The sequence below is a fragment of the Rhinoderma darwinii genome, chromosome 2 (genome assembly GCF_050947455.1).
Source record: "Rhinoderma darwinii isolate aRhiDar2 chromosome 2, aRhiDar2.hap1, whole genome shotgun sequence".
NCBI lineage: Eukaryota > Metazoa > Chordata > Amphibia > Anura > Rhinodermatidae > Rhinoderma > Rhinoderma darwinii.
In genome coordinates this window covers 286,716,998-286,740,789 of record NC_134688.1, presented here as the reverse complement: position 1 = coordinate 286,740,789, position 23,792 = coordinate 286,716,998, and the positions used below count along the sequence as shown (strand labels likewise).

General features: G+C 40.9%; 1 protein-coding gene across 3 annotated transcripts in view; it reads right to left on the bottom strand.

Annotated features, from left to right (window-relative positions):
• The window catches only part of SCMH1 (Scm polycomb group protein homolog 1), a 251,226-nt gene that overhangs the window by 211,857 nt on the left and 15,577 nt on the right, over positions 1 to 23,792 (bottom strand). The gene's annotated exons all lie outside the window — the stretch shown is intronic.

Below are 23,792 nucleotides of genomic sequence, written 5' to 3'. Positions count from 1 at the left end.
ACCTATAGGGGCATTATACTGTGTGGGGCAGCTATAAGGGCATTATACTATGTGGGGGCCACTAAGGGTTTATTATACTGTGTGAGGGCCACTAAGGAGTTATCATACTATGTGGGGGGCACTAAGGAGCCATTATATTATGTGGGGTCAGCTATGGAAGCATTATTCTGTAGGGGCAACCATAGGGGCATTAACCTGTGGGGGCACCTATAGGGGCATTATACTGTGTGGGGCAGCTATAAGGGCATTATACTATGTGGGGGCCACTAAGGGTTTATTATACTGTGTGAGGGCCACTAAGGAGTTATCATACTATGTGGGGGGCACTAAGGAGCCATTATATTATGTGGGGTCAGCTATGGAAGCATTATTCTGTAGGGGCAACCATATTGGTATTATTATGTGGGGGCTAATAAGGAGTCATTACACTGTGTGGGGGGCCTACTGGTTTGGGGCCCACTCAAATGTGTGTGCCCCCCCACCCCGGTGCTAAATCCCTAGCTATGCCTCTGGTTCACACTGTGCATTTTTGTTTTTAACGTTTTTTTTGGGTAGATAAACTCCTATGTCTATTAATGGCAGTTCATAAACTAAAATAAAAAAGGCAAGTTAAAAACGCAGTTTAAATGCACAGTGTGAACCCATCCTACCCTTTCATAGCAGCATCTTCTCTAAAGAAAACAAAGTCATGGTCATTAGAGCCTTTATGTCTCGTGAACCAAAGGGATATGCCATCAAGGAACTATCAATAATCCCGTGAGTCAAGTGATGGGGAAGTGAAAGAGGCAGCTGCTGTTTACACTAAAGTATGTATTATTATGTCAATTATTTATGAAGAAAATGAAATATTTTTTGTGACGCAGGAAGAAATAATGTATTGATAATTATATGGACCTATAATCACTGGAGACAGTGGCCAGCACTATACAAGTACAGTACCTGAAGGCAGTCCCTAAAGCACCAGTATAAACGGCGTCTAATTTTATGTCAATTAACACGAAATAATAAAGAATCACATAATTCCTCTATATAGCATGAACATAATAATTCTTTGAACAAGGTGCAGACAAAACTAGAGACCCATAAATCTCTTCACACTAAAACAATTATTGGAAAGTTTCCCACATATGATATCAATGTATTCAATATGTTCTCTTTGAGTATAAATTATGGGGAAAAGGGGCTTCTGGAAAACTCAGGACACATATCAACAAAATGTATTTTGCTATATTGTTTGTATCTTCAGTAATGGGATAAAAAGATATACAGTAGGTTGTTCCATTTACTAGATTCACTGCATTTGCACATTATAAAGCTCAATGATAATAAGTAGTTCACCTATTCCATTGTATGTGTTTATGTTACTTTATATTCTCCCTAATATGACAATAAAATAAACTTTACTCCTATTTCCTCTGGTGTTCTCCAGCCAAAACTATTTTAATGCATGAATATCGTTTGATATGAATATATGTCATTCCCTGCACGGTTCTTATATGAGCTTCACGTCCGTACTAGTACTTTTGCAACTCCTACATAATCACCCTGAAAGGGCAGGTCATTACCTCCAACATGATCTATAAACTCCTCTCCCAATGTTGTGGCCATGTTAATGATCTCATTGATTGAACGTTCTTCTATCTCTGTCCACTTGAAAACTGCAGAAATCAGAGAAGTGCAGGAATGGAAGATAAGCTGCGGCTGGTTAGATATATATATATATATATATATATATATATATATATGTTATGGCAGCAGGTAAAGTAATCCAAATCATCACCTGCTTGTACGTTGTTAGCACAAGGAGCATTCAGATGGATAGGATGTCATATAGTAATTTGATTTGAAATTAAAAAAAAATACAGTACTACATTGCAATCGTTGGATTCACAGGTATGACAAAGTTCAATATATTATATATATTTGCTTGTGGATAAAACTATATTTAGGTTGGTCGCAGTTTGTATGACATTCACCATTATGCCTAATTGGAATGGGTCTTGACACTTTATAAAGCACAGGGACTTTTTGGTACTGATGAGATATTTTTGCAACTCGGAAATATAAACACAGTGCCTATATGAGTGCCTCTGACTGACTGACCAAAATAAACATTCATATTCTCATAGCAGCACTGTGAAAAATATTATAACTTATAAAAAAATGTATAAGTTGTGTAATATCTACGGCCGTACTAAATGACCCTGTCCTTAGTAAAGTACCGAGACCTGCTTTAGCAAGGCATAACGGTTCAATACCTGCAAATTAAAGTTCCTTTAACCCCTTAAAGAGGCTCTGTCACCACATTATAAGTGCCCTATCTCCTACATAAGGAGATGGGCGCTGTAATGTAGGTGACAGTAATGCTTTTTATTTTTAAAAAAACAATCTATTTTCACCACGTTAGGAGCGATTTTGGTTTATGCTAATGAATTGCTTAATGCCCAAGTGGGCGTATTTTTACTTTCGACCAAGTGGGCGTTGTACAGAGGAGTGTATGACGCTGACCAATCGGCATCATGCACTCCTCTCCATTCATTTAGACAGCAGAATCGCGTTCTTACTAGAACATGATCTGCAGCCACATACACAGCGATTCTGCTTGATTAACGTTAATCCAGTGTCCTGATAATGAATACACATGACCATCCAGCCTGGACGTCATGTGTATTCAGAATCCTGACACTTCTGAATCTTTTCTGTGAGATTTCAGCATGGGAAACGAAATCTCGCGAGATTACGGAGGTAAACGAGATTTTGTAAAATTTCAAAAGGCTATTTTTACAGGGACCAGTTCAGTTGTGAAGTGGATTGTAGGGCCTTATATATTAGAAACCCTCGATAAGTCACCCCATTTTAAAAACTTCACCCCTCAAAGTATTCCAAACAGCATTTAGAAAGTTTCATAACCCTTTAGATGTTTCACAGGAATTAAGGCAAAGTAGATGTGAAATTGTCACATTTTTTTTTTTTTTGCATAAATTCATTTTTCATCTATTTTTTTTTGTAACACGGAAGGTTTTACCAGAGAAACGCAACTCAATATCTATTGCCCAGATTCTGCAGTTTTTAGAAATACCCCACATGTGGCCCTAGTGCACTTATTGACTGAAGCACATGCCTCAGAAACAAAGGAACACCTAGAGGATTTTGGGGCCTCCTTTTTATTAGAAAATATTTTAGGCACCATGTCGGGTCTGAAAGGCTCTTGCGGCGCCAAAACAGTGGAAATCCCCCAAACGTGACCCCATTTTGGAAACTATACCCCTTGAGGAAATTATCTAGGGGTACAGTGAGCATTTTGACCCCGCAGGTTTTTTGCAGAAATTATTGGAAGTAGGCCGTGAAAATGAAAATCTACATTCTTTCAAAGAAAATGTAGGTTTAGCTAATTTTTTCTAATTTCCACAAGGACTAAAAGGAGAAAATGCACCACTACTTTTGTAAAGCAATTTCTCCCGAGTAAAACAATACCCCGCATGTGATCATAAAAGGCTGTTTGGACACACGGCAGGGCTTAGAAGGGAAAGAGCGCCATTTGACTTTTGGAGCTCAAATTTAGCAGGAATGGTTTGCGGAGACCACGTCGCATTTGCAAAGCCCCTAAAGGGCCAAAGCAGTGAATTCACCAAAAAAGTGACTCCATTTAGGAAACTACACCCCTTGAAGAATCCATCTAGGGGTGTAGTGAGCATTTTGAACCCACAGGGGTTTCCTAGATTTTATTAGAATTGGGCAGTGAAGATAAAAAAAAAATCATTTTTTTCCAATAAGACGTAGCTTTAGCTCAAAATTGTTCCTTTTTCCAACAAATAAAGGAATAAAATAACCCCAACATTTGTAAAGCAACTTCTCTGGAGTACGGCAATACCCCATTTGTGGTCATAAACTGCTGTTTGGGCACACGGTAAGGATCAGAAGAGAAGGAGCGTCATTTGGCTTTTGGAGCACAGATTTTGCTGGATTGGTTTCTTGACACCATGTCACTTTTGCAAAGCTCTTAAGGTACCAGTACAGTGGAAACTCCCCAAAAGTGACTCGATTCACGAAACTACACCCCTTGAGGAATTTATCTAGGGGTGTAGTGAGCATTTTGACCCCACAGATTCATAGATTTTATTTGAATTGGGCAGTGAAAATTAAAAAAATCCTTTTTCTTCAATAAGACGTAGTTTTAGCTGAAAATGTTTCATTTTCTCAACAAATAAATGAAAAAAAGCACCCCAACACTTGTAAAGCAACTTCTCCTGTGTACGGCAATACCACATATGTGGTCATAAACTGCTGTTTGGGCACAGAGTAGGGCTCAGAAGGGAAGGAGCGCCATTTGGCTTTTGGAGTACAGATTTTGCTGGATTGGTTTCTGGGCGCTATGTCGCATTTGCAAAGTCCCTGTGGGACCAAAACAGTGGATCCCCCCCAGAAGTGACCCCATTTTGGAAACTACACCCCTCAAGGTATTCACCTAGGGGTGTAGTGTGCATATTAACCCCACAGGTGATTGCAACATCGAGTGCACACCAATTTCTGCCAGAGTGAAAATGGGATTTTTTCCCATAGATATGCCAATATGTGGCGCCCAGCTTGTGCCACTGGAGACATACACCCCAAAAATTGTTAAAAGGGTTCTCCCGGGTATGCCGATGCCATATATGTGGAAGTAAACTGCTGTTTGGGCACACTGTAGGGTTCAGAAGGGAGGTAGCGTCATTTGGCTTTTGGAGCGTGGATTTTGCTTGTAGTAGTTTTGTTTGGAGTCTTACTGGTGTTTCCGTTTATAATGTGGGGGTACATGTAAGCCGGGCGGCGTATATAAGGGGCATAGTCAGGTGGTATAATAATGGGGTAAAAAAAAACAATAAAATGATCCATAGATGTGTGTTACGCTGTGACACAATCCTTTCTGCACAGGCCGGTGTCGCACTAATAAATGGTCTTTACTTATTCCCCTTTTGGTCCACTCGGGATCTTTGCAGTTTGAGGAATTTTGCTGGGATATGTTTGGGCCCTCCCCTTCCTGGTTCCCTAATTTTAGGGGCCTTGATAATTCGCCACTTGAAACAGAAGAAACTTTCCCCTCGGGCCAGCACAACTGCATATTTTTATTTCCTGGCTTATTGGAGCCATAACTAATTTTATTTTTTCATATACGTAGTGGTATGACGGCTGTTTTTTTTGCGGGACGAGCTGTAGTTTTTATTGGTACCATTTTGGGGTACATGTGACTTTTTGATCACTTTTGATCACTTGTTATCCTTTTTTTTGGGAGGCAAGGTGACCAAAAAACAGCAATTCTGGCATATTTTTTTAATTATTTTTATACAGCGTTCACCATGCGTTAGAAATTACATGTTACCTTTATTCTGCGGGTCAGTCAGATTCCGGTGATACCTAATTTATAGCACTTTTTATGTTTTACAACTTTTTGCACAGAGAACGTATTTTTTCTGTCGCCAAGTTGTGAGAGCCATAACGGTTTTAATTTTTTCTTCAACGGAGCTGTATGAGGGCTTGTTTTTAGCGAGACGAGTTATAGTTTTTATAGGTACCATTTTTGGGTACATGCGACTTTTTGATCACTTTTTATTTCAATTTTTGGAAGACAAAGTGACCAAAAAATAGCAATTGTCAGTATTTTTTAGTTTTTTTTACAGAGTTCACTGTGCGGAATAAATAACATAATTTTTTATAGTTAAGGTCGTTACGGTCGCAGCGATACCAAATATGTATGGCTTTATTATTTTTTTCAATAATAAATGACTTGATAATTGAAAAAGGGCGATTGTGTTTTGTGTTATTATTTGAAACTTTTATTGCATTTTTTACAACTTTTATTTTTTTTACACTTTGCTTTAGTCCCACTAGGGGACTTGAAGGTCCAACTGTTTGTTTGATGTTCTAATACATTGCATTACCTATGTAGTGCAATGTATTAGAACTGTCAGTTGTTCACTGACAGCAAGCCGATCAGGCTCCACCTCCGGGCGGGGCCTAACCGGCTTCCGTAATGGCAGATAGGAAGCCATTGTTAGGCATCCTGTTGCCATAGTAACAGTCGCCAGCCTTGCCATCGCATGGCAGTCTGCCGATTTCATGCAAACCACTTTGATGCAGCGATTGCATTGAATCGCTGCATTGAAGGGGTTAATGGCAGGAATCGGAGCTAGCTCCGGTTCCTGCCGACAGATCGGGGTGTCCGCTGTAACATACAGCGGACACCCACAGCTTCTGAGCCGGAAGCTGAGCCGGCGCCATCTTGCCGATGGTACCGGAAGCCTCCTGGGCCCCACCGACGACGGGGCATAGGAGGATTCCCTTACTGGCAGACTGGGAGTTAAGTATTAGCCCTCCGATCGCGTTTGCAGCCACCGGCAACCCAGCGATCACGTTGCTGGGGTGCCGGTGGCTATGAACTCCTCACATGCTGCGATCTCTATTGAACGCAGCATGTGAGGGGTTAATCGGTCGGATCGGAGGCTAGCTCCGGTCCTGGCCGATACTTCAGGGTGCCAGCTGTAACATACAGCTGTCAACCGGCGGTGATGTCGCTGGCTCAGCTCCTGAGCCAGCTGCATCTGTTTCACGTACAGTTACGTGGAGTTGCGGAAAACACCATCTCCCATCACGTAACTGTACGTGAAATGGCGGAAAGGGGTTAATGAAGCTTCCTTACATTAGCATTACTGCTACAATTTCATGGTATGGTGCCCAATGGATCAATACTGGGCCCCAATCTTTCAATTTATATTATACATCTAATAGAATACATAAGTATCAACCAGTTTAAATCACCTACTGTACATCCCACCACAGGTAGAATAGAAACAGTGAAGTCAAAGTACATGCATTCTAAAAACAGAGTTGTGACTGTACAGATGTTTTTTTCACGTGCATTATAAAGACAATTATGTCTCCGGTAAAGGACAGTGCACACAGTGATGTGACAGCACAGCGGTAATGAACAAAGTGAAGTAACAGAACATATTAGTCGCAGTGACATCACAGCACTAATATAATGGTTACAAGGATATCATGTAACAAAACAGGAATAACAAAAACATAGTGATGTCACAGTACGTGGATAATAAACACTGTGAAGTCATAGCGTGTCACAGTACAGTCATTATCCACACAGTGGTGTTACAGCATGGAACTGATACACTCAGTGATGCTATAGAACAGGGGGGATAATAAAATCCAGTGATATCACTGCTAATGGCAAGGGACCTCAAAACAGGCATAATAAATAGGGCAGCCATAATATAAGGATAGTGAGCACGGTGATGTCACAGCTCAGGAATAATTACAGCAGTTATAAACAGGATGATACAGTTTTGGGATAAATTATTTTCCTATGTGGCAGAGGAGTTCTCAGGCCCCCTCAAGCACCTCGGCAGTAAAAATAGTGATGCTACTGATTCATGTACTGATATAAAATACAGTAAGTATGATACTGAACAGCAAGTTGAATTTGGTATTTAATGTCAACCAATTGCATCATAAGTAAATACAATTTTGTAAAGATACATGAAATGGAAATATAATAAAACACTTATATGTGTTTTAAGAGCATGAAGAGCAACTAGATATACAGAAACCACTGATGGCGGTAGGCTAAATATTCAATCATGGTGTCCTCAAATGGCAGCAGGTCTTGACAATCCGGTTTGTCGGTGGAAATCTTGGCAGAGAGAGAAAGATAAGATGAATTATTCATTTCCGATAATTCTATTTTCATGAGTCCTCCATGAAAACACCACAGGAGAGATTGTCCCTTCACCCTAATAGGAACAGGAAAAAGAGAGGCTTAAAAGCTTCTCCCCTTGCTAGCTTTCCAGAGGTTCTATAAATGAATATAAAGTCACTATGTACTAGCAGCATACATTTATTTCAAGAAGAATATCTATATTATAGGGAGGGAATGTAAGTGCGCTGTCATGGAGGATTCATGAAAACCGAGTTATCGGAAAGATATAATTCATCTCTTACATATCGTCTCCCATGAAAGCACCACCAGAGAAATTACCAAATCAGGACATCAGGGAGGAACAATATGTCTGTATTACTTTTCTCCCAAATACTAGGCCACACACCTTTCAGCCCAGAAGACGGCAAATGCCTTAATTGAATGCGCTTTAAGATTTTCTGGAGCCCATTCTCCAGTCGAATTGTAGGCTTCATAAATCACACCCTTCAGCCATCTAGCAATAGAGCTTTTTGAGGCTTTCTTGCCTCTATTTGTAACCTGAAATAGGATATAGAGATTGGAATATTTCCACTATGGTCTGGTGATGGAAAGATATTGAAGAAGAATTTTTCTTACATGCAATGTATGAAATAGCTTTTACAGACTAGTCTTTGGATTGTTACAGAAGGTCGGTAGAATCATATCTTGTGATATTTAAAAAATCCGATACCACTTTCAGAAAAAAGTTGGATTCAATTTTAAGGTAATCCCTTGAATTTCTCCTATTCTACGAACAAAGGTAATGGCCAGAAAAAAAACTGCTTCACAGGTGAGCAATCTTATAAAGGACTCTTCCATATGGTCAAATGGCTTAAGCCCTGATAAAACCCAATTATAATTCGAGGGAGGAGAAGAATTCTTAATTCTCGGTCTTACTCTAGGAACCTGCCTTAAAATAAAAACTCTCAATCAATCGATGCTCTGCCAATTGCAAATCAAAGACACTGTTTAAAGCTGCCATCTGTACTGTTAGCGAACTGGAAGACAAGCCTTTGTCTAAACCTGTTATGGAAAAGCAAGTTTGAGTGATTTTCCAAAGGCTGCTGGAGTCTGTCAGGATAGAGCGTGCACGTAAAACCACAACCTCAAATCCGTAACCACTCTGATCGACAGTGTCTAAGGCTACTCGAAGGTGTTCTCCAGAGCCGACCGCAAGGTGGGTTGGTCTTTGCTGCTTAGAACCCAAGGTTGTCTTAGCAGAGTACTGTGTTGGATTAGAGGTGCAATGCAGGCAAACCTGAGCTGGAAACCAGATAACCAGAGGGTTAACTGAAAGTCCAAAACTAGAGCAAGGGGTAATCAGGCAAAGCAAAGGTCAGAACAAGCCGGGAGCAGATAATCAGAATCGGTAAGCAGAGGGTAAACGAGAGACAAGCTAAGGTCAGTATTCACAAGGTCCAGAAATCAGAAGTGCAGCAGATGTCATGAGCTTGATCAGAACACCAGAAGATAGGAGAATCACAAGAAAGGAAGAGGTGGAAGAAGGTGGCATTAAATACTAATCCACACCTGACAGGCAGAAAGACAGACAAAAGAGATAGGCTCAAGGTAAGATAAACACGCCCAGAAGCTAGAACTGTAGTCATGGTAATCTTAACCCCTTCGCGCTCAGGTCAGTAATAGTACGTCCTGCTAAGTAGAACGTTCGCGCTCAGGTCAGTACTATTACTGACCTGAGTAAACACGGCGCATTTAATCCCGGCGCGTGCTTGAGCTGTGATACCTGCTGTTTCTGACAGCACGCTATCACAGCTTAGTGTGCAGGGACCGATCGCGGTGGTCCCCGCCGATTAACCCCTTAGAAGCCGCGTTCAATAGCGATCGCGGCTTCTTAGGGGTTAAGCTGCCATCGCCGGCCTGCTACACGATAGCGGGCCGTGATGGCTACTATGGCAACCAGAATCCTAACAATGGACTCTGGCTACGCCATAGACGGAAGCCTAGTGGGTCCCGACAAAGTCAGGACCCACTATGCTTGCTGTCAGCGAACAGCTGACAGCTCTAATACACTGCACTACGTATGTAGTGCAGTGTATTAGAATAGCGATCAGAGCCTCCTGCCCTCATGTCCCCTAGTGGGACAAAGTAAAAAAAGTGTAAAAAAGTAAAAAAAAGTTGTGTAAAAATAAGAAAATAAAAGATTTAAAAGTAATAAAAGTAAAAATCCCCCTTTTTCCCTTATCAGTTCTTTATTATTAATAAAAATATATAAATAAACAAATAAACTATACATAATTGGTATCGCCGCGTTCGTAACGGCCTGAACTACAAAACAATGTCGTTATTTATCCCGCGCGGTGAACGCCGTAAGAGAAAATAATAATAAACCGTACCACAATCACAATTGTTTGGTCACTTCACCTCCCAAAAAATGGAATAAAAAGAGATCAAAAAGTCGCATGTACCTAAAAATGGTACTGATCGAAACTACAGTTCGTTACGCAAAAAATAAGTCCTTGCACGACTTTCCTGATGGAAAAATAAAAACGTTATGGCTCTTAGAATAAGGTAACACAAAAAGTAAATGATATTTTACAAAATGTATTTTATTGTGCAAACGCCATAAGACATAAAAAAACTATAAACATCTGGTATCGCCGTAATCGTATCGCCACGCAGAATAAAGTGAATATGTCATTTATAGCGCACGGTGAACGCTGTAAAAAAAATTGAATAAAAAACAATAGTAAAATTGCTGCTTTTTAGTCACCACGCCACCTAAAATTAGAATAAAAACTGATCAAAAAGTCGCATGCACCCCAAGAAAACTACAATGGATTCCTCAAGGTCTCTAGTTTCCAAAAAGGGGTCACTTTTGGGGGGTTTCCACTGTTTTAGCACCACAAGACCTCTTCAAACCGGACATGGTGCCTAATAAATTAAATTAAATTAATTAAATGTCACCTCTACTTTGCTCTAAATTCCTGTGAAACACCTAAAGGGTTAATAAACTTTTTAAATGCTGTTGTGAATACTTTGAGGGGTCTAGTTTCTGAAATGGGGTGTTTGATAAGGGTGTCTAATATATGGGCCCCTCAAAGCAACTTCAGAACTGAGCTGGAAACTAAAAAATAAAATAAAAATGAGGCAATACTTCGCTTCTTACATTATACTCATAATAAGCCGGGCCCACCCCGAGATGACCCCAGTTTTGACCGTTTGTATAAACGGAGACCCCTATTAGACCATTTCAGTGCCCGGTTTTCCCAGCATTCACCCCCGAGAAGTGTATTTCTATAGATGAATCCCTGGTACATTTGAAAGGGAGGCTTCAATTCCGCGAGTACCTGCCGGGTAAGAGGGCAAGGTATGGCGTGAAGATGTATAAGCTGTGCGAGAGTGCATCAGGGTATACCTACAAATTTAGGATATATAAAGGGAAGGACACCAGTACTCAGCCCCCAGAATGCCCCCCCTTACTGGGAGTTAATACAAAAATTGTGTGGGATTTGGTGCACCCACTGCTGGACCAGGGTTACCACCTCTACCTGGATAATTTTTATACCAGCGTCCCACTCTTCAACTGCCTCGCTTCCAGAAGTCCTGCGGCATGCGGCACTGCTAGAAGAAACCTGAGAGGCCTCCCTAAGACTCTGCTTGGGCAAACACTCAGAAGGGGTGAGAGCAGGGCACAATCTAGCAGCAACATATTGTGTGTCAAGTACAAGACCAGGGAGATGCCACACCAGTACCCATGTACCTGTACGAGGTACCAGTACAGAGACCCCCAAACCAGACTGCATCCTGGACTACAATAGGTACATGGGAGGGGTGGACTTGTCAGATCAAGTCCTGAAGCCTTACAGTACTTCTGGAAGCGGGGCCACAGGCATCGTACCAGGGCAACACTTTTTAGGAGAAGTTCCCCAAACTGGCAAGAAGGGAAAAAGTCAAAAGAGGTGCAGAGTCTGCTATAAGAGGGGGATAAGGAAGGACACAATATATCAATGTGACACGTGTCCCGAAAAACCAGAGCTCTGTATGAAAGAGTGTTTTAAAATTTATCATCCATCCCTTTATTTTTAATTTACCCCAGTTTTACTCGCTCTGATCCACTTCGCACAGCTTACCCCTCCTCATCTTTCCCCTCTGAGCCCTGCTGTGTGCCCAGGCAGCTGATAACAGCCACATGTAGGGTATTGCTGTACCCGGGAGAGCCAACATTACAGTTTATGAGGTGTATATCTCCGGTGGCGCATGCTGGGCACAATATATCGGACACTGAATTGGCATATATGTATAGAAAATTGCAAATTTCACTCTGCACCAACTGCTGCACATTATCTTTTACACAATACCTGTGGGGTCAAAATGCTCACTACACCTCTAGATGAATGCCTTAAGGGGTGTAGATTTTAAAACAGGGTCACTTCTTGGGGGTTTCAACTGTACTGGTACCTTAGGGGCTTCTGCGTACAAGACTTAGCACCAGAAAAGCTCCAGTAGGCCAAATGGTGGTCCTTTCCTTCTGAGCCCTGCCGTGTGCCCAGGCAGCTGATAACAGCCACATGTAGGGTATTGCCGTACCCGGGAGAACCCACATTACAGTTTATGGGGTGTATGTCTCCGGTGGCACATGCTGGGCACAATATATCGGACACTGACATGGCATATATATAGAAAATTGCAAATCTCACTCTGCACCATCTGCTGCGCATTATCTTTTACACAATACCTGTGGGGTCAAAATGCTCACTACACCTCTAGATGAATTCCTTAAGGGGTGTCGTTTTTAAAACGGGGTCACTTCTCGGGGGTTTCAACTGTACGGATACCTCAGGGGCTTCTGCACACACGACTTAGCACCAGAAAATTTCCAGTAGGCCACATGGTGGTCCTTTCCTTCTGAGCCCTCCCATGGGCCCAAACGGCAGTTTATCACCACAAATAGGGTATTGCCACACTCAGGACAAATTGGGCAACAAAATGCGGTATTTTATTCCTTGTGAAAATAAGAAATTTTGAGCCAAAACTACCTCTTATTGGAAAAAATATTTTTTTTTTTAATTCACAGCCCAATTCAAATAAATTCTGTGAAAAAACTGTGGGGTCTAAATGGTCACAACACCCATAAATAAATTCTTTGAGGGGTATAGTTTCCAAAATAGGGTGACTTCTGGTGGGTTTCCATTGCTTTGATACCTTTGGGGCTCTGCAAATGCGACATGGCACCCGAAAACCAATCCAGCAAAATCTGGGCTCCAAAGAACACACAGCGCTCCTTTCCTTCTGAGGCCTCCCATGGGCCCAAACGGCAGTTTATCACCACAAATGGGCTATTGCCGCACTCAGGACAAATTGGGCAACAAATTGGGGTATTTTATTCCTTGTGAAAATAAGAAATTTTGAGCCAAAACTACCTCTTATTGGAAAAAATTACATTTTTTTGAATTCACAGCCCAATTCAAATAAATTCTGTGAAAAAACTGTGGAGTCTAAATGGTCACAACACCCATAAATGAATTCCTTGAGGGGTGTAGTTTCCAAAATGGGGTCACTTCTGGTGGGTTTCCATTGCTTTGATACCTTTGGGGCTCTGCAAATGCGACATGGCACCCGAAAACCAATCCAGCAAAATCTGGGCTCCAAAGAACACATAGCGCTCCTTTCCTTCTAATACCTCCCATGGGCCCAAACGGCAGTTTATGGCCACAAATAGGGTATTGCCGCACTCAGGACAAATTTGGCAACAAAATGGGGTATTTTATTCGTTGTGAAAATAAGACATTTTGAGCCAAAACTACATCTTATTGGAAAAAAGTTTTTTTTTTTAAATTCACAGCCCAATTCAAATAAGTTCTGTGAAAAAACTGTGGGGTCTAAATGGTCACAACACCCATAAATAAATTCCTTGAGGGGTTTTGTTTCCAAAATGGGGTCACTTTTGGTGGGTTTCCATTGCTTTGATACCTCTGAGGCTCTGCAAATGCGACATGGAACCCGAAAACCAATCCAGCAAAATCTGGACTCCTAAGAACACATAGCGCTCCTTTCCTTCTGAGGCCTCCCATGGGCCCAAACAGCAGTTTATCACCACAAATGGGGTATTGCCGCACTCAGGACAAATTGGGCAACAAAATGGGGCATTTTGTTCCCTGTGAAAATAAGAAATTCTGATCAAAAATGACATCTTATTGGAAAAATTGTCATTCTTTTAATTTTACAGCCCAATTCAAATACGCGCTGTGAAAAAACTACAGGGTCAAAATTGTAACAATAACCATAAATTAATTCCTTGAGGGGTGCAGTTTCCAAAATGGGGTCAGTTTTGGGGGATTCCTACTGTTTTGGCACCTCAACACCTCTCCAAACCTGGCATGCTGCCTAAAATATATGCTAATAAAAAAGCACCACCAAAATGCACTAGGTGCTTCTTTGCTTCTGGGGCTTGTGTTTTAGTCCACGAGCGCACTAGAGCCACATGTGGGACATTTCTAAAAACTGAAGAATCTGGACAATACATATTTAGTTGTGTTTCTCTGGTAAAACCTTCTTTGTTACAGAAAAAAAATAGAATAAAATTGAAATTCAGAAAGAAAAACGAAATTTGCAAATTTCACCTCCACTGTGCTTTAATTCCTGTGAAATGCCTGAAGGGTTAAAAAACTTTCTAAATGCTGTTTTGAATACTTTGAGGGGTCTAGTTTTTAAAATGGGGTGCTTTATGGGGGTTTCTAATACATAGGCCCCTCAAAGCCACTTCAGAACTGAACAGGTACCTTAAAAAAAAGGCTTTTGAAATTTTCTTAAAAATATGAGAAATTGCTGTTTATGTTCTAAGCCTTGTAACGTCCAAGAAAAATAAAATAATGTTCAAAAAACGATGCCAATCTAAAGTAGACATATGGGAAATGTGAACTAGTAACTATTTTGGGTGGTATAACCGTCTGTTTTTCAAGCAGATGCATTTAAATTCTGAAAAATGCTATTTTTTCTAAATTTTCTCTAAATTTTGCAATTTTTCTCAAATAAAGACTGAATATATCGACCAAATTTTACCACGAACATGAAGCCCAAAGTGTCACGAGAAAACAATCTCGGAATCGCTTGGATAGGTTTAAGCATTCCGACGTTATTACCACATAAATTGAAATATGTCAGATTTGAAAAATGGGCTCTGAGCCTTAAGGCCCAAACTAGGCTGCGTCCTTAAGGGGTTAAGGGAACAGGCATTTCCTAACAAAACCTAATTGTAGAAAATAGAATACCTGAGGAATGTTAAAATTGAAAGGATCTGGTTGTGACTGATCACTCCGAGAAGATACTTTTTCCTAAATGTCTTTATAAATAGAGCAAATGACCTTCTTGTGACTGTATTGTAAGGTAGTAATAACCCAAGAGGATAATACCTTTTTACTTAAACTGTTAAATAGAGATTTTTCAGACTTGGGAATTTCACTGGGCCTTGAAGATGAAGATCTCTCTGGGGGAAGAACAATGGTACTTTTAAAAGGCTAAACCAGCATCTCTTTGGTTAATAAGGACCAATGAATATTACCCTGAATTTTCTCTGGTACCTTTGGAATTAAAGGAAGTAGAGGGAAGGAAGGCTGAAGTTCCAGGTCTGAGACAAGGCAACGAATGACATTGTATTGTCTCTGGGGTTCAGAGAAAAGAAACAGTCCGCCTTCCTGTATACTCTTGTCGTAAAAAGATCGATCTCCGGTGAGCCCCATCTGTTGGCTAATGACAAGAATATTTGATGGTTTAAAGGCCATTCTCCAAAAAGGGTGATCAAATTAGAAAGTTGGCTATTACATTGTTGCTGCCTTTGAGATTAATTGCTGTGAGAGGGAGGATGTTGTTTTCCGCCCAGCAAAATATCTGATGTGACAGACCCTGCAGCAACCTGTGACTGGTGTCCCCTTTATGTTTCAGGAATGCTACTGTAGTGGAATTGTCCAAAAATATCTTCGAGTGGTGCCCTGCTTGAAGTAACCTGTAATTGGATAAGCGAGTACTTATTTTGGATGACCATTGACTCTGCAGAAGATTTTCTTTTACCTGGGCGCCCCAAACCCATGCACTTGCATCTGTCGTGAGAGATGGGAGGTTCCAGCTGCCACGTAACGCCTCTGTGTAGGTTCCTGTGGTTTTCCCCCCAGTTTAGAGACTTTCTTAGGGTTGAGGGAAGAATTGTCTGTTGGATGTGTGAGAGAAGTAACTGCAGTGAAATGGCTGTAATCAGGAAGCCTCCCAGGTAAGAGACTATGGTAATTTTCTGAAGCCTTAAGAAAGCGACCAATTCTACCATCACTTTCGTAAAGATTCTGGGCGCTGACGATATCCCAAATGGAAGGGTGACAAACATCTGGTGAAGCATCTGGCTAGAGTAGATTGTAATAAGCCATGACGGCATTCTCCTGTATCAGAGGAATCATGGTCTTTACAGTTTCCATTCTAAACTTTTTGTAGGTGATAAACCGGTTTAGATATTTTAGTTTTATAAGAATATGGAAGGATCTATTTGGCTTTTTCACTAGAAATAATTGAGAATAGTGCCCTAATTTTTGGGAACTGGGACGATTACTCTAAGATCTAATAGCTTGGCAACACTTTCTTCCATTCTGTTTTGTAATAAGGGAGAAGGTAGAAGAGTAGGGAGGAATCTGGATGAAAATTCTATTATGTAACAAGATTTGGGTGATCCAAGGACTGAGAGTGATTTCTTTCCACTTGTGTATAAACTGTTGCAGTCTTGCTCTCTCTTCTAGGGTGCAGTTACACGTAGCGTTATTGCCATGCATTTCTGCAGCGTAAAAAAACACAATGTATGCCTAGTTCTTGTGTTGCTAAATATTTTTCCCATAGGCATACAGTGTAAAGATTTTTGCAGCATATGTTTATGCTGCAGAAATACAAAGCAAGTACGCAATGTGTGAGTGCACCATTATGGCGTCATTGGTTTTTAGATGACTGTTTTAGGTTGAGAAGAGAGTCTCTTCTCCTACTTACTTTGGGTTAACTCCATATTTTCCCTTCCCTCTGCATTCTCCACAATGTTAAAATTCTTTCTTGGTTTTGTAGATTTCCTCAGGAAACCCTTTATTTTAATCTTCACCTTTTTCAAGTATGTTATCCAGAGCTGGGCCAAACACAGATCTTCCTTAAAAAGGACCTACCTCTCAAAGCTTGTATTAATAGATAGATCTCCCTGTCAGTGTTTTTTGCCCTGAGACTCTTCTTGCAAAGTCTGATCGCCGACTCTCACACTTTTAAAACAAGTGGGCAGGGCTTAGCAAAAGGGGTGGGTCCCCACTGACCAATAAATCTACTATCATTTACACAAAAAAAAACTGGCATAAATCTATGCGCAGATAACTTTTTCTGTCGACTGAGCGCTGTAAGGCTTGTTTTTTGCAAGGCGAGCTGTAGTTTCTATTGTTACCATTTTGGGGTACATACAACTTTTTGATTACATTAAATTCCTTTTATTTTGGAGTTCATGTGACCAAAAAAATAGTATTTCCGTTTTTTATCCTTTTTAATATTTTTTTGTATATTCAAAAAAAAATTTTTTTAATCCCCCTAGGGGACTTGAACAAGCAATAATTTTCTGGTACAATATACTGCAATACTTATGCATTTCAGTGTATGGTACTTTTAAGGCTCTGTTCACATGTTCGTTGGGCTCCCATTCTGACGTTCCGTCTGAGCTTTCCGACAGAACGGGACCCTGAACAGACACAAACTGAAACAAACGGAAGTCAACTACGCTATTGCTTCCGGCAAAATGACGGATCCGTTGCACAACAGAGACAAACGGAAACCATGGGCACCGGATCAGTCACCATTGAAATCAATGGTGATGGAAACCTCTGGTTTTCCGTTTGTGTCTGTTCAGGGTCCCGTTCTGACGGAACGTCAGAACGGGAGCTCAACGCAGATGTGAACAGAGCCTAACCGGTTCCTATTAAGCCCCACCACTGGGTTTAATAGGACCAGGAAGATGGCAGATTGATCCTGGCTGTTGCAGCGAGTTTGTTACATCTGACTACCGCTGACTATGGAGAGGACTCCATCCATGAGCCCGCTCCATACTCCCACTGTGGCGTCACATGTCGCTAAGGGGTTAAGGTCGTTGTTATAACGCACTCTGCATTTTCTTGGTCTTAAACACCCAAACATCTGGTTCTGATAGATCTATGTTTGACTGGTTCCTCAATATTCATTGTGCTTATTACAGAATGAAGAAGCAAATCAATATCTTCTGAGGGAAAATATATTTTTCGTCTTCCCCAGAAACCGGGGTAGGAGAATTTTTTTCCCCCTCCTCCAGGAATTCTGCTTGGGAAAAACAAAGTCTGATTCAGAATCAGAGTATGAAAGGTCCTTTAACAGTTGGACGAGAGCTAGACCCAGGCAGGGAATTACTATCTTGTCTAATAACTTCTCTAAGCTCTTCACTGCTTGTCGGTTGTTCATCCTGGACCACCTTGATATAGAAGGCTTGCATAACGGTTTCTTATGGGCTTCAGGCAACATTTTTGCACAAATGGCACTTTCCTTCTGCGGTATTTAGATTTCTGGACTGCTTCCTTGTCCCCCTTAGGATTAGATGTAATCTTAGGATTAGATGTAATCTAAATAAGGTAACTGCACTAAAGCATAATTGAAAAGGCAAAAAACACCCATAATGAGGACAGATAGTCACTCGGCTGGAGTTAGAAGATTGCTCCACATTACGTGGCACAGACTAATTTTCCACAGTAGGCATCCAGCATACCTCACTGACAGATGGAGATCTCCTACCTTTTATAAGACGTTTGAATTTTGGCGCCAACTGGACCTCTCACAACATCGTTCTTCGATCCGGCTCCTCCCTGCTACCGGATTTCACATACTTCATTGTGGCCCAATCTGGTTGCAGGACACTGACTGCGGCCATAGATGATGTCACAGGAGCACCGGAAAAAGTAAAAACACTTGACCCTACATGCAGATGCACGGTTCCAGTCACATAGTCTTCCAAGAAATGCAGCTTGAATGTGGAGCCGGAAAAAATCGCCATGTGGGAACCTGGATGAAACACTTGGTGATACAAACCACTGGGCTGTGCTGCAATTAACCCCCACTGAAGTGCAGAAGTACAGCCAAGGCTAGGTAGCTCTGCCATGCAAAGACCTGGTGTGGCAAACTGAGGGAAGGGAAGCCTTCAATTCCCGCCACTTGGCTAGACGTCCAGAGACCCTGCTGCCAGTCACATGTTCCCTACCAAAAGTTGAGAATAACAAATATTTGCACCTTGATCCAAGAGAAAACAGGAAAACACTAGGGAAGATAGCAGATAGAGAGTCTTTTAAACCTCTCTGTTTCCTGTTCCTATTAGGGTCAAGTGGCAATCTCTCCAATGGTGCTGTCAAGAGTGACGATATGTAAAAGGGAAAGACCCGTGCTTAATAGTGCAATATTTTATCTGATTTGGAAATGAATAAGATGCCAAATGCACTTACAAGATCCCAAACAAAACAAGGCTCCTCAGATAAAGAGATTACCCACCCCAAAGATCTGCCTTTCTTATTCTAAGGGAGAACGAGGAACTGGGGTGATCTTTCTATCTGAGGAGCCTTGTTCCATTTGGGATCTTGTAAGTGCATTGGGCACCTCTTTTTCCAAATACTGAACTATTAGGCTGGGTTCACACGACCTATTTTCAGGCGTAAACTAGGCGTATTATGCCTCGATTTACGCTTGAAAATACGGCTACAATACGTCGTCAAACATCTGCCCATTCATTTGAATGGGTTTGCCGACGTACTGTGCCGACGACCTGTAATTTACGCGTCGTCGTTTGACAGCTGTCAAACGACGACGCGTAAAATGACTGCCTCGTCAAAGAAGTGCAGGACGCTTCTTTGAACGTAATTTGAGCCGTTTTTCATTGAATTTAATGAAGAACAGCTCAAATATACGGCCGTCAATGACGCCTCGCAAAATGCGAGGAGCATTTACGTCTGAAACGACGGAGCTGTTTTCTCCTGAAAACAGTCTGTCATTTCAGACGTAAAAGCCAGTTATCGTGTGCACATACCCTTAGGTGCGGGTCTCTCTCTCTTTTCTTTTTCTCTCTGTTAGAATAAATAGAGCCAGAGCCCTATTGGGAAACCCCTGTATTAGCTAGAATTATCCAACGAGGCTCTCTACTCTGATGGCCCACAAGTGTCCATTAAAAACTATTAAGTCATTTCAGTGGGCACTCTGCAATGTTTTGTTTTCTCTCTCGTGTTGCTGCAGGGATCAGACATAATGGTTCGTCAATAACAAAAAAACAACTTTTATGTATTTATTTTCCATATACAATTCTGACCAAAATATGTCCATTGCTATGCTACCTGCTGGAATCACTGGGATAACGTAAGAAGTTAAGCTTTCATTATAGGCGGTGTCAATCACTAAAACCGTAAAATCATATCATGACATAATTGATCAGGGGTACTAGGCTAGTTGCCACGCGTGAAGTCTGGGAAGTTTTCCCTTACTCTTCCCTTTGAGAATTCATTGGCAGGGATGCCTCTCTGCGGACTTTGATTTGCCTCTGGTTAAATGTAAATCATTTACAATTAAACAAAGGTTGACCTTGTTAAAACTTTTTTTTTTTCATTTAGAGGAATTCTAAACAAAGGGAACAATAAAGAAAGGGCTATATGATAACTTAGCATATACGGTAGCAATATTGCATTTCATTGTGGTCTCTAGGCTTAGACCATGTCAGAATCTAGTTATTGCTCATTAGAAACGTGTAAATATGGGCATCACCAGGGCAGAACCAAAGTTTGAAAAAAATTCTGTGACGTCACACACTGCTGTTCCTTTTTCCTTTGTATTATGAAGTGGAGGAGGGTTGGTCTATCAGAAGCAGCTAATTTTTTTCTAAAAAATAAAGAATACTAGATGCATTTTAAAACGGATACAAAGGGATTGAGCTGTCTGAATATCATATATAACTATGCAGATACCCATTGGAATGAACTATATTCGGTACAACCTGCCATTCTTCATTAGTTTACACCATATTCTCAATCAGGTGTGCGCCTTGTTGGCGATATGACGTTAACTCCACTGTAAATTCTGACTGACATACCTTGGGGCAGTGTGACAGTCTAACTAAATGTCCTCCAGTATGAGGTGGAGGAGGGCTTCACGTTAGTTGAGGGGCTCCCAATAAATGACCTGCTTCGTACAATATAAACACTTAAAGGGGTTGTCCAGGAAAATGATCTGCTTTTTTCCCCAAAAGCAGTAGCACTCTTGTCCATGGGATGTATCTGGTATTGCAGTTCAGCTGCATTCACTTGAACACAGTGATAAATGTAAATTAAAGTGAGTCCTTACTTTAATTAGAAAACAATCTTTAAAATGGAGATGTTAGTCAATGTGTGAAGATGTCTACGGGCAAATTACAAACTAGTGTTGATTTACTATGGAAAGGGTGTAAGGTATAGAAAATCCTTGGGCGGGGTCATTAACCTTAAATGAATTTGGAAATACCTGAATATATATCAGCAGTTGAAGAACTAATTTGCTACTTTATGTATGTGCCCAACATTGTGCAAGTCTAATTGACAAGTTTGATGCGAGTTCCTCATCGTCTAATGAACTGGCATATGTGTGACGGGAAATTACCATAATCTTATGTTTCTCAATATAAATGGGCCCTTACGGCTATAAAGGAACTGCATCCAAGAACTATACACTGAATGTACACTATGTATTATATCGCATTACACTTAAAGTGAAACTCTTTTTTTTTTTATAGGGTTTTTTTTTTAAATAAAAAAATACACAGAAAAAACATTGTAAAGTAGAAGTTACATATCAGACCCTTCACACATAACTAGATGCACTGAATCATCTAAATACTTAAAGAGGCTCTGTCACTAGTTTAGTAATGCCCAATCTCCTAGCTAATATAATAGCCATTATCACACTGATATTGCTAGTGAAAATTGTGCCCCAAAACGTTTATTATTTTAAAAGTTATGAGCTTTCTCCTAAATATGTAAATGAGGCTATTCTAGACAAGTGGGTGTTAACATCAGTGATTCTCCTGAGGCTGGAGGGAAGGGGGATCACTTCAAATAGCCATATCTCTGACTGTGGACCACCTAGAACAGTGGTGGCATATGAAAGATGAGATTCTAATCTTTCATATGGCTCCAGGATCGCAGTTCTAGATATGAAACAACCGGAGGAATCACCAGTTGAATACACAGTCAGGAATGGAAGCTGTATACTATATGATCACACAGGGTTGCTGGGCTGGGAAAAGGAGAACTGCATGACGTTGAGTGGACAGTTATACAGAAAACGCCCAGAGTGAAAATAAATAGTTACCTTCCATTTGGCAAGTCTAGCCAAATTAGCAAATTTTGAAAAATGCTCATAACTTTTGCACATAATAAACGTTTTTTAAAAAAAAAAAGATGACACTGTAGTTATCAGCATCATAGCGCCTATTAGATTAGTTAGGAGATAGGGCATTAATAAACTAGTGACAGAGCCTCTTTAAAGAGGACCTGTCACTAGGCCATATAAATTAAACTGACATGAATAGCGCTGTCTCCCATGATTCCACAGAAATGACCCACAGTTTTGTTGGCTCCCTTTATGCTAATTTGCTGTAGTTAGTCAACAGGGCGTGAACTACCCTCAAACTGCCTCCCGCTGATTGATCAGCATCAGATGCAGGGAAGCTAGGCTCCACCCCGTTTGCTAACTACAACAAATTAGCATATAGGGAGCCAATGCAACAGTGGGCCATATCTCTGGAACAGGAGATGGGGGTCTAGGGGGAAAAAAAAAACATCACTGGAATCAGGGAGACAGCCCTATTCAGGTCAGGTAATCGGTTCAACTTATATGATCTAGTGACAGGTCCCCTATAAAACCTAATGTTTAATAGGGATTTAAAAATAAGAAATACAAAACCCTTTGCTAACAGGCCAAGGCAGGAGGCTGCAATAGACTAGCTTTGGACCTTTTGCAAAGAACAAGTGTATTGACCGGCCAGAGAAAATGAGATGCAGTGGCCACTTCCAGGGAAGGTGGATCTGACATCACTCAGATGGAGAGAGTACTGGCGGTGGACAATCATGAGGGGCTGTCACAGGACTAGCAAACACTGAAGATAACTATAGTGGATTAATCTTTATGCACAGTGGATTATACCTAGTATCTGATGGATTACAATTTATCCTTGTACCTTGTGGATTCCAAATTCCCTTGTGTCTTCTGAATAACAATTTATCCTTATGCCCTGTGGATTGCAATTTAGCTTGGTGGATTTCAGTTTATCCTAGTGCCCTGGAGATTATAATTTATCATGTGCCAGGTGGGTTACAACTCACCCTTGGTTGTGTGAATTACAGTTTATCCACTGGCGCCTTCTGGACTGCAATTTGCCCCAGCATCCAGTGACTCAATTACCTCTAAAAACTGAAGTGGTCTGTCGATATTACTGCCTATTATTGGCAGTACAAGGATTCTGGATTTCCTAAAAGCGAAGGCTTGATTTACAAACAATGTTTACTCACGTTTCCAGTGGCATTTTCCGCCAAAGTCCCCCCCACAAAAAAAAATAAAAAATAAAAAAAATGCTGTGACGCATGTTTCTTTAAAGTCTATAGTAAAATAAGAGAATGCAAAACTCAGAAGGCTCTAGGTACTGCATTTTTTTCTGGCGTTTTTTTCCATAGTCTTCTCTATAGGACTTCAAAAATGCGTGGAAAATACGCATGTACAAAATGACACTAAATAAAAAATGGCACCACAAAAATGCATGTCCAAAATTAAGTAAAAGGGCAGCACAAACTCTAAATACGGCCCCGGTGGTCTGTATGGTACAGTATTATGTATCATATATTGCACTGTATCCCCCCAGAGGAACAGAGACCATATACTAAATTTGATACAGCATGCTGCATTTTTTTTTTATTTGTGGAGCCTGTATAAGTATATAGTTGTATGAAAATACTGCATGATTTATGCCTCAGGGTAAGTGCCTTTGAAAATGCAGAGGTTGAATTCTGCTGTGAAAGTCTGCGGC